General features: G+C 50.9%; 2 non-coding genes across 2 annotated transcripts; both read right to left on the bottom strand.

Annotated features, from left to right (window-relative positions):
- Positions 1–7,264: 7,264 nt before the first annotated feature.
- Positions 7,265–7,419, bottom strand: LOC143262763 (5.8S ribosomal RNA). Its single transcript, XR_013036449.1, has one exon. It is a non-coding gene; the product is annotated as a 5.8S ribosomal RNA (ribosomal RNA).
- A 1,326-nt stretch (positions 7,420–8,745) lies between these two features.
- On the bottom strand, positions 8,746–10,666 carry LOC143262774 (small subunit ribosomal RNA). Its single transcript, XR_013036460.1, has one exon. It is a non-coding gene; the product is annotated as a small subunit ribosomal RNA (ribosomal RNA).
- Positions 10,667–10,976: the final 310 nt, after the last annotated feature.

The raw sequence follows: 10,976 nt of genomic DNA, 5'->3' as shown, positions 1-10,976 counted from the left end.
ATACGTGACGATTGGGACAAACAAGCCGCGGTACAAAGTACGCATCGTCCGATATCCCAATCCCCAGTTCGACTTAGCAATCCTTGCTAGCGCATTAAACGTTCGCAAGGACTTAGCATTCAAATACTCGACATGGGAATGGATACCCAGTCTAGAGTCAAAATGCACGCCAAGGTAACGCACAGAGTCCTTGACGGCAATATTCCGACCTCCTACTTTTATCACAGGTGGCCTCTCTCTGTCGAGAGAGCCTTTTAAGAATACCATCTCGGTCTTGGTCGCAGACAGCGACAATTTCTGCTGGTCGCACCAGCGAGAAATGGTGTCCACAACCAATTGGCCATTGCTTTCTAGACCCTTCCTGCTGTTCGCGAAGATCAAGACAAGAAGGTCGTCTGCATAGGCGATGGGCTCGCAAGCGAGCCCGGCGTTCGATAGGAGCTGTAGAACCTCGTCGAAGACTAAGTTCCAACAGCTCGGACCAAGAATCGATCCCTGTGGGCAGCCCTTAGTGACTTTCTTCCGCACTGCACCGCGATCAGACACCATAGTCACCACGCGGCCGTCGAAGTAGTCGACCACCAATCTAAATAGGTTTTTTGGGCAGCCTCGCTTCCTCAACGCGTTGAGTATGCTTGGCCACCAGACATTATCAAAGGCCGCAGCAATGTCGAAGAGCAGACCCACGACATACTTTTCCTCTCGACCGGACGCAAGCTCCCTCATCTTTACCACGGCATCAGTCGTGGATCGATGCGGCCTGAATCCGTATTGCCGATCGGAGGCGTAGTCGGGGTGCAAAAACAAACTAGCTAATCGCGTAGCGATTAGCTTCTCCAAGACTTTGCCTACGACCGAAAGCAAGCATATTGGTCTGTAGGACTTTATCTCCGTTTCAGGTTTCTCGGGTCCTTTAAGGATGGTAATGATGGACCCGACTTTCCATTCCACGGGAAAGACTCCGTGTGCCAGGCATCCGTTGTAGAGTCGGAGGAGCTCGCGTGAGATTGTATTACACGAACGTTTTAAAATCTCCGGCTCGATCCGATCTAGGCCTGGACACTTGCCGCTCTTCAGTCGGTTGACCGCCGATCTGAGCTCCGAGAGGGTGAAGGGACTGGCGTCCTCACTCTCCGGCTCGATGGCAGCTTCCCTCCTGACTCGCGCATGATCCGGGGAGTCATTCGCGGGGCTATCGTCCGGAATTAACCCCTCCAGCAGCGCGGAAGCGGTGGAGTCCCAGTCTGTGGTGTAACCCTGGGCAGTGTTACGATTTATATTCGAGATGACCGTGCTGGCTGTCATCTTCTGCCTCGTGATCTTATAAATGAGGCCCCAGGGTTCCTTGTTTCCCTGCTCGGTCACGAATGCACGCCAGCTGTGCGACCGAGCAGCTTTGATGGCGGCTTTGTAGGCCTTTCTCTGTTTAAGATACTCGGTCCTCTTGGCCGCCCTCTGCTCCTCTGAACATGCTGCGTTCTGCGAGGCTCGTCTAAGTTTGTAGACTCGCCTCTTTTGCCTCGTCAGGTCGGCCGTCCACCATGGGACGGATTTTGAATGCCACTGCTTGGTTGGCATCGAGGAGTCGCACGCTTGGACGATCATTCTTTCGATCTCCTGTGCTAGATGTTCGACATCCCCCTTATTGTTCAATGGATCGGGGGATATACTCCTCTTACTTTCCTGCAGCGCCTTGTCGAACTCGGGCCATTTTGCGCTTCGGAGTCGGAACCTTGGTAATAATCCGTTCCGGTTGGTGCTGCTGTTGCTACTAATTTCGGCAGCACCGTCCTCGGCGCAAAAACTCAAAGAAAACTCTATGACTCGGTGGTCGCTGGTCGTCAGGTCCTCGCGGACCTTCCAACCTCGCACCTTGTCGCAAATATCAGGTGTCGATAGTGTGACGTCGATGTATGACTGTCCACTAGGGCTGGAAAACGTCGGAGCGTTTCCAGCCTCGTTCAAGACAACCAAGCCATGGCTCACGATAAACTCTTCGAGTTTACGGCCTCTCACGTCCGTCTCCGCGCTGCCCCACTGGGCTGATTTCGCGTTAACGTCGGCAGAGATAATGACTCGGTTATGCTTAAGTGCGGAAAGAGCTCTCTCCAACCGCGCCAGACCTGATTCAACGTCATCGGAGCATTGAAAGTACTGGCTGATCAGGAAGAAGCTCCCAAACGAACCCGAGATGCTGACACAGGACAAATGCGTGTCGCACAAGTTAGAGACTTTGACCACGGTTAGATCCGGGTTTCTGACCGCTATTGCAGCCATCACCGGTTCGCCTGCCGTGATCAGCCTCGTTCTCAAGCCTAGCCCGGGCACAGTACCCCGCCAGCTATATGGCTCTTGTGCAAGCAACACATCTACCCCTCGCCTATGCATCTCAGTCCGGACTTCGTCGGTCACGTTTCGGGCCCGCTGCATGTTATGCTGCATGACCCGTATGACTCTCGAGCGTCGCCGGTCGTTTGTACTATCCATTCAATTCAAATTATTCTTGTCTAACGCGAGACATCTCCAAAACCAGCGCTTCCTGATAGGAGGCGCAGGCCGGGTCTCGCGACTTGTGTTCAAATGGTCGCCCTCTGTCTTTACAGTTGGAGCAGACCGGAGGCTTGCTCTTCCTGTTACAGAGGGCATAGCCGTGCCCTTTTTCGGCACAATGTCCGCAGACATCCTCTTTGAATTTGCAGCGCTTCGCCGTGTGCCCGAAGCGCTGGCACTTATAGCATCGGGTGACCTGTATGAAGTCCCGCACACGACAGGAACTCCACCCGAGGTACACCCGGTCCCCTCTCTGCGCCAGCCGCCGACGAATCTGCGGACTGACGGCCACTACCCAGTTGGCTGTCTCCGGGGTCTTGCCAGCCATGCGACTGACCCGAACACCCGAAGGCACATCCTTCTGGGACGCCTCAGAGAGGTTTTGCCTCCAAAGACTGGAGGCAATTTCCTCCTTGCCCATCCCTTTCGGAATGTCATAAATCAGGACCTCGGGGTCCCGTTTGCTGGGCAAGGAGACGGACAGTCCCGCACTCGCCAGCTTCTTATTGCCTACGAAGGCTTTTAGGTCCTCCTTGCGATCGGTTTCGACGACGATGCCACCGGAGTGGATGCGTCGAACCGATCTGACACGGATCGCCTCCTTCGCAGGTTTTACGATCGACAGAACAGCTCTCTTAGTAGCATCGCTGTTCTGTCCTTTATCCTTTGGCGGGAAGATACGCACCACGTATTGTGTCGGTGGTCTTCTCGCCTCCGGAGTCGCTGACTGGTTGACCTTTGCCACTTGGGCGTAGGTCAACTGCGCGGCATTGGAGACCGTCTTCGGGAGGGTTCCCTTGGACGGCCCAGGTCGCGCCGCACTCATTACGGCAGGACGCGCTTTTAGGTCCGCCCTGACCGCGGCGAGTTGCCCTTCGACGAAGCTGTTTCGTTGAATCAGCTCCTGGACCAACTCGTTGAGTGCTCCGACTTCTGCCAGTATCTTCGACCCGGACTCCTTGTTGACTTTCGACTCGGGTCGAAAGCAAAAGGTCCGTATCTCCGATACTCGCCTGAAGGCTTCGTCTCTCACGAGATCGAGAGGCCGTACCTTGTGCCCGGAAACCGTCCCCTTCGATTTCCTGGCCTGGTTTGCTGCGGCCTTGCCAGTAGGTGCGACTGGCTTGGCACGCTTCGACTTTTTGGTGACGGTTTTCCAACCGCCACCTTCGGGGTCTTCGACACGCACGGGTGCCGGTTGCACCTTCACGAGCGTGTCTTTGACTGATTCGATTTTTCTGGGTTTCTCCTTCCCAGCCTTGCGGCTGGGGGAGTCCCCCGACTTGGGCGCTGTCCCCACGTTACCGGTGTCCGGCGCGCCTTCTTCCGTGGCCTCAGTTTTCACCGAGACCGCTCGCGTGGGTGTCACGCATCTCTCCAAGGTCACACGAGGATTGGCGATGTTTAACACCTTCCCGGACCTTGTCTTTTTCGCAGACGCAGGAGGGCTAACAGCTGCTGCTGTAGCTTCCGCGTCTGTGGCGACGGCTTCACTCCGAGTAGGAGCTGGACCCGCCGACTTCGAACGTTCAATTTGTACTTTCAATTTTTTAGATCCCATATTTAGATCTTTGCCTTCATCCGGTACGCTCCCCGGCCACCACCGACCCACACATTTTGGAACCCGCCATCAGGCTGGGTTAGGGCTACGCACCGGACATAGTCTGCTGACTGGGCCGATTACTCAACCCAGCCCGCGTCCTCGCCCGTCAGAACCCACTCGCCGAAGCGTATGGTCGTTCCAAGCCGATTGACTGGACCAGGGCTGCTTTTCTCGTCCAGCCTCCCATCTAGCCGAAGCAGAGGCCAAAGGTACGTGTTGGGGACGTCTCACCCGCAGGAGAGGGCCCCCTCAGATCCCAGGATCCTCTTTTCCGACGACAAGGGTCGCCACGCACGGCAAACACGCGGGAGACAGCAGTCGGAGAGGCTGCCTCTTCCTCTCCACCACACTTCGTTCGGTTCGCTGCGTTTTGAGAACACGAGCTATCCAGCGGTACCTTTTTCGTGGAGGCTCAAGTGTGGCTAGGGCACGTTTGCCCCTTGCGGCCTGGGTTGCCCAGGTGATTGGTTGCATCCCGATTTCTAGATCCAGCGGCATGCTGCTACGTGGCGCGCTCAGACGACGAAAATGCGGCATTCCGGTCAGACCAGAAAAACCGCATAACGTGACGCGGGGGACTGCAGCCACAAGTGACAACAGTCCCCCGGTAGGGAGTAGTACAGCATATTCAATGCTGTACATGAACACGCCACAGCCCGCTTTACCAGATGAGACTCGCAAACGTCCATTGAAAAGAACGAGCGAGTGCCAGCTATCCTGAGGGAAACTTCGGAGGGAACCAGCTACTAGATGGTTCGATTAGTCTTTCGCCCCTATACCCAGTTCCGACGATCGATTTGCACGTCAGAATCGCTACGGACCTCCATCAGGGTTTCCCCTGACTTCGTCCTGACCAGGCATAGTTCACCATCTTTCGGGTCCCAACGTGTACGCTCTGGGTGCGCCTCTTCTCGCTATGACAACGAGACGCCCCGGGAGTGCGAGGCCGCATCGTGACGCGGCCCATCCTCCCTCGGTCGACGCAAAGGTCAACTTTCACTTTCATTATGCCTTTAGGTTTAATCGAGTCCCAATGACTCGCGCACATGTTAGACTCCTTGGTCCGTGTTTCAAGACGGGTCCTGAAAGTACCCAAAGCAGTAGCGTCGCTGACCGGTAATGTTGTTCAAAAAAGGTTGGCCAGTTCGAGGACACCGCCTGCCAACAGCTGGCTAGGCCCGGAGCCGGCACCAGGTCCGTACCATCCGGGTAATTTACTAACCGAGCTTGCGGCGGGCCTGAACGCAAATACATTCGAAAATGGAGCAAGTTGCGGCCCAATACCGTAAAATAGTGTACCGTCACGCAGCCGGCCGGGCGATCGAGCGTCTGTCGTGTACGCGCGAAGACGACGCCGACAGTCAACAACTCGTGCCGTAGACCGACACGCAACGGGTCGCGACGTTCTACAAGGGGAGAAGTGCACGACTACGTTGCCGGAACATTTGCCGAAGACGGTGTGCCCTCGCATTGGCATCCACGAAGGGAACCATTCGGGGTATCGCACGCCAACGGAAGCCGAGCCTCGTTATCGATGAATCTCCCCATTCGATCTTTTGGGTTTCTCAGGTTTACCCCTGAACGGTTTCACGTACTCTTGAACTCTCTCTTCAAAGTTCTTTTCAACTTTCCCTCACGGTACTTGTTCGCTATCGGTCTCGTGGTCATATTTAGCCTTAGATGGAGTTTACCACCCACTTAGGGCTGCACTCTCAAGCAACCCGACTCTAAGGAGAGGTCCTCCCGAAACGCGTACCGGTCGCTACGGGCCTGGCACCCTCTATGGATAAATGGCCCCATTCAAGATGGACTTGGACGCGGTTGCGACGTTACGGGATAAATTGACCCTCCTGAACACTACATTTCCCAACGGCGGAACTCCGCGGGATTCAGTGCTGGGCTAATTCCTGTTCGCTCGCCGCTACTAAGGAAATCCTGGTTAGTTTCTTTTCCTCCGCTTAGTAATATGCTTAAATTCAGCGGGTAATCTCGCCTACTCTGAGGTCGTCGGAACGTGAAAAAAAATTTTTTCAGAGCTTCCCCCCCCGAAAGCATTTTGCGAAACGTGTACAGAGCAACACAAAAAAAAAAAAAAAATAAAAAAAACACAAAAAACCCTTAAAGCAAAAAAAAAACCGTTTATCGCGCCTCACCAATATATCTTTTATAAAATTCGATATCCTCTCCAAATATAGATCTTCGAAACACTCGCAAGACGATTACAATCGGTATAACTTTAACGTCCGTCCGAAAAGTACTTTCGGGGACTAGACGACCGATTGATCTCGTGCGGTTTCGCTATTCGATCATTTGAAGAGAACAAAAAGATATATGGGGCGACCGACAAACGGTTTTCCCGTAGAACCAGACTCGCGATTGCGTTGACACACACATCATAGCCACACCAATAGAAGAGTTTTAGGACGGTAACCCGGGTGGGGTGTTCTTTACTCAGAATATGTGCAACATCGGATCTATATAGCCATCGATACAATTCGTACACAAATGTGTCGTACGAAGAGAGAGACTTTTTTTCCTCTGGCAACATAACGGTAAGAGACATCCTTCCACACTCATAGGTTCCACTCCCTGGGGCTATGATATATATATACATATAAATTCAAATTCGAAGCAACGGTCACAATTCTACTCTATATTTTTGCGGGTTATGTGTTCTTTCGTTCAATTTCTTTCATGCGTTCGTTCGATCTCTGTACACAGTCTTCACATAGGACAGACTCGTGTAGTACGCTTTCGTGGGTTAAACCCATCTCGTTTCATTTCAGGCGACGTCGGGAGCGCGTTGAAAATGTACCAGTGAAATCTCGATAGTTCTACGGATACGAATCGTCCCGAAAAAGATTTTGTCACCGCTTCGAAGCGGTGTTTCAGACGGGCGGACGTATATAAAACATATACGACACACGACACCGCCTTCCACACTCACGCTAGTTCGAACACGATTTCCATCTCTCTCGAAGACTGTTAGACGTACGTAAAATTTCTCAATATTCATAGGACCGCGACAAACGCCGACGAAGCGCCCATCATTCGCTCGTACGTATATAGGCAACAAGTGCCATCAACGCAAGCAGTTTATAAGTACGTAAACGACCCTCAGCCAGGCGTGGTCCAGGAATTGTATCCGTGGACCGCAATGTGCGTTCGAAATGTCGATGTTCATGTGTCCTGCAGTTCACACGTTGACGCGCAATTAGCTGCGTTCTTCATCGACCCACGAGCCAAGTGATCCACCGTTCAGGGTAATTTTTCCCTTTTATTCTCTCATATATATAATGTGTATTTGCTATCCACCACATTTTTGTGTTATATTTCGGAACAAGCCGATACCCGAAGAGCTCCAACCAGCGCGCGAAGGAGATTCGGGAGTCGTCGTACAACGACATAATTGTCCCTTAAAGAACGAGATATTTCCGTCGAAACCATATATATATGTACGAGCAAATCCAAAACCACTGTTTTCTTGCAAGTTCGACGGTCGGAGCGAATAGAACATTGAAAAGCCTTCTATCGAAGAAACACAGAGAGTATATCACCTCCAAAAACGACGGGGATATGGATATTCAAACTGGACAATTATCAACCCGATACTGGATTCGAAAAGTTTCTCTCTCCTTTCGTCGTTATTTACACCGGACGGACTCACGGCCGGCTCTAGCTGGGTGTCATATATATATACGTCCCACGCTCATGCTGCCACTAGCGCGCAACAGAGTAGGGTGTCAATGACAACGACACAGCATTGAAACGAGCTACACAAGCCGGTCTCTCTTGATACCAATGTAAACGAGCATTAAGTTATCTTCAGACTGCCCGATATTTTCGTCCTTTGGACTTTCCCAACGATTCCTTTTTTTCTTTTTTTTTTACACCACAGCGAAGACTTGAGGAAGCGTGATTAGCACGCTCGCATCCCTCCCTGTCCTACTACAACTGTGTGTGTGTGTGTAAAGAAAGAAAAAAGAATACATTGGCTTTCTCTCTATCGAGAAGATGGCCTACGCAACGCAGATCAAAGGCCTAATACGTGTAATATAATACGCGTCTGGCCGTGTATAAATCACGCACGAATGATCTGGTCGGGCCCAACTCTTCTCGTACGCTTATTTTTCCGTGTTGAGGCACTATCATAAAATCACACAAACCCCAACACGTGTGTGTCTTGGAAGGAAGATGGCCTACGCAACGCAGATCAAAGGCCTAATACGTGTAGTACACACGTCTGCCGTGTAAATCACGCACGAATGATCTGGTCGGGCCCAACTCTTCTCCACCACACCACATCCCAACTTTGTACATTTTTATATATTTTTGTGCGTTGGGGCACCTTCATAATCACAAACCCCAACAACACATATATCTCTCTCTCTTTGAAAGATTTGTTGTGGCCTACGCAACGCAGATCAAAGGCCTAATACGTGTAGTACACACGTCTGGCCGTGTAAATCACGCACGAATGATCTGGCGGGCTCAACAATATCTTTTTTTTTTATATGAATTCTTATCCACAAACTAATCGAATTCATTTTCTCTCCTCCTCTCCTCTCTCTTTGAGATATATTGGAACATTGTAATGATCCTTCCGCAGGTTCACCTACGGAAACCTTGTTACGACTTTTACTTCCTCTAAATAATCAAGTTTGGTCATCTTCCCGGCATCATCGGCAATGCCGAAACATTGCCGCGCACCAGTCCGAAGACCTCACTAAATCATTCAATCGGTAGTAGCGACGGGCGGTGTGTACAAAGGGCAGGGACGTAATCAACGCGAGCTTATGACTCGCGCTTACTGGGAATTCCTCGTTCATGGGGAATAATTGCAAGCCCCAATCCCTAGCACGAAGGAGGTTCAGCGGGTTACCCGGGCCTTTCGGCCAGGGAACACACGCTGATTCCTTCAGTGTAGCGCGCGTGCGGCCCAGAACATCTAAGGGCATCACAGACCTGTTATTGCTCAATCTCGTGCGGCTAGAAGCCGCCTGTCCCTCTAAGAAGATTTGTTTGTACGTTGGTAGTAAAAACCCCACCGGCAGAAGCCGAGAGCCTTCGAGATACCATAATTACGTCTATTTAGCAGGCTAGAGTCTCGTTCGTTATCGGAATTAACCAGACAAATCGCTCCACCAACTAAGAACGGCCATGCACCACCACCCACCGAATCAAGAAAGAGCTATCAATCTGTCAATCCTTCCGGTGTCCGGGCCTGGTGAGGTTTCCCGTGTTGAGTCAAATTAAGCCGCAGGCTCCACTCCTGGTGGTGCCCTTCCGTCAATTCCTTTAAGTTTCAGCTTTGCAACCATACTTCCCCCGGAACCCAAAAGCTTTGGTTTCCCGGAAGCTGCCCGCCGAGTCATCGTAGGAACTTCGGCGGATCGCTAGCTGGCATCGTTTATGGTTAGAACTAGGGCGGTATCTGATCGCCTTCGAACCTCTAACTTTCGTTCTTGATTAATGAAAACATTTTTGGCAAATGCTTTCGCTTCTGTCCGTCTTGCGACGATCCAAGAATTTCACCTCTAACGTCGCAATACGAATGCCCCCATCTGTCCCTATTAATCATTACCTCGGGGTTCCGAAAACCAACAAAATAGAACCGAGGTCCTATTCCATTATTCCATGCACACAGTATTCAGGCGAAGGTAGCCTGCTTTGAGCACTCTAATTTGTTCAAAGTAAACGTACCGGCCCACCTCGACACTCAGTGAAGAGCACCGCGATGGGATATTAGTTGGACCGCCCCGTGAAGAGCAAAGCCCACCGGTAGGACGTACCACATAATGCCAGTTAAACACCGCGAGCGATGAACCGACACTGTGACACACAGATTCAACTACGAGCTTTTTAACCGCAACAACTTTAATATACGCTATTGGAGCTGGAATTACCGCGGCTGCTGGCACCAGACTTGCCCTCCAATGGATCCTCGTTAAAGGATTTAAAGTGTACTCATTCCGATTACGGGGCCTCGGATGAGTCCCGTATCGTTATTTTTCGTCACTACCTCCCCGTGCCGGGAGTGGGTAATTTGCGCGCCTGCTGCCTTCCTTGGATGTGGTAGCCGTTTCTCAGGCTCCCTCTCCGGAATCGAACCCTGATTCCCCGTTACCCGTTACAACCATGGTAGGCGCAGAACCTACCATCGACAGTTGATAAGGCAGACATTTGAAAGATGCGTCGCCGGTGCTATAAGACCATGCGATCAGCACAAAGTTATTCAGAGTCACCAAAGCAAACGATGGACGAGTGTAAACACCCGCCACCGATTGGTTTTGATCTAATAAAAGCGTTCCTACCATCTCTGGTCGGAACTCTGTTTTGCATGTATTAGCTCTAGAATTACCACAGTTATCCAAGTAAATTTTAGTACGATCTAAGAAACCATAACTGATTTAATGAGCCATTCGCGGTTTCACCTTAATACGGCATGTACTGAGACATGCATGGCTTAATCTTTGAGACAAGCATATGACTACTGGCAGGATCAACCAGGGAACTATACAATATGTATATATAAAATGGACAAAATTTAAATCCTTTTCCATCGTCGCCTGTTTCATATATATATGTCAGGTCGACACACCACTTTTCTCTTTCAAATATGTACAAGTTTTGCCACATTCCGCGCTTGTAACATATCTTCTTTAACGCTCAATTTCTTTCATTTTTCTACCATACAGATATTTTACCGTACGCCCAAAAACGTACGTATTATATTTTTGTTCTATCGTAAAATCACATTTTTCTACGTACGCCAGCTTCGTACGTTTCTATCTTTGCCTTCATAAAATCACAAGATAATTTT

The sequence above is a fragment of the Megalopta genalis genome, unplaced genomic scaffold (assembly GCF_051020955.1).
Source record: "Megalopta genalis isolate 19385.01 unplaced genomic scaffold, iyMegGena1_principal scaffold0221, whole genome shotgun sequence".
Taxonomy (NCBI): domain Eukaryota; kingdom Metazoa; phylum Arthropoda; class Insecta; order Hymenoptera; family Halictidae; genus Megalopta; species Megalopta genalis.
The sequence above is the reverse complement of the archived record's forward strand: the minus strand, read 5'-3'. Positions and strand labels throughout refer to the sequence as shown.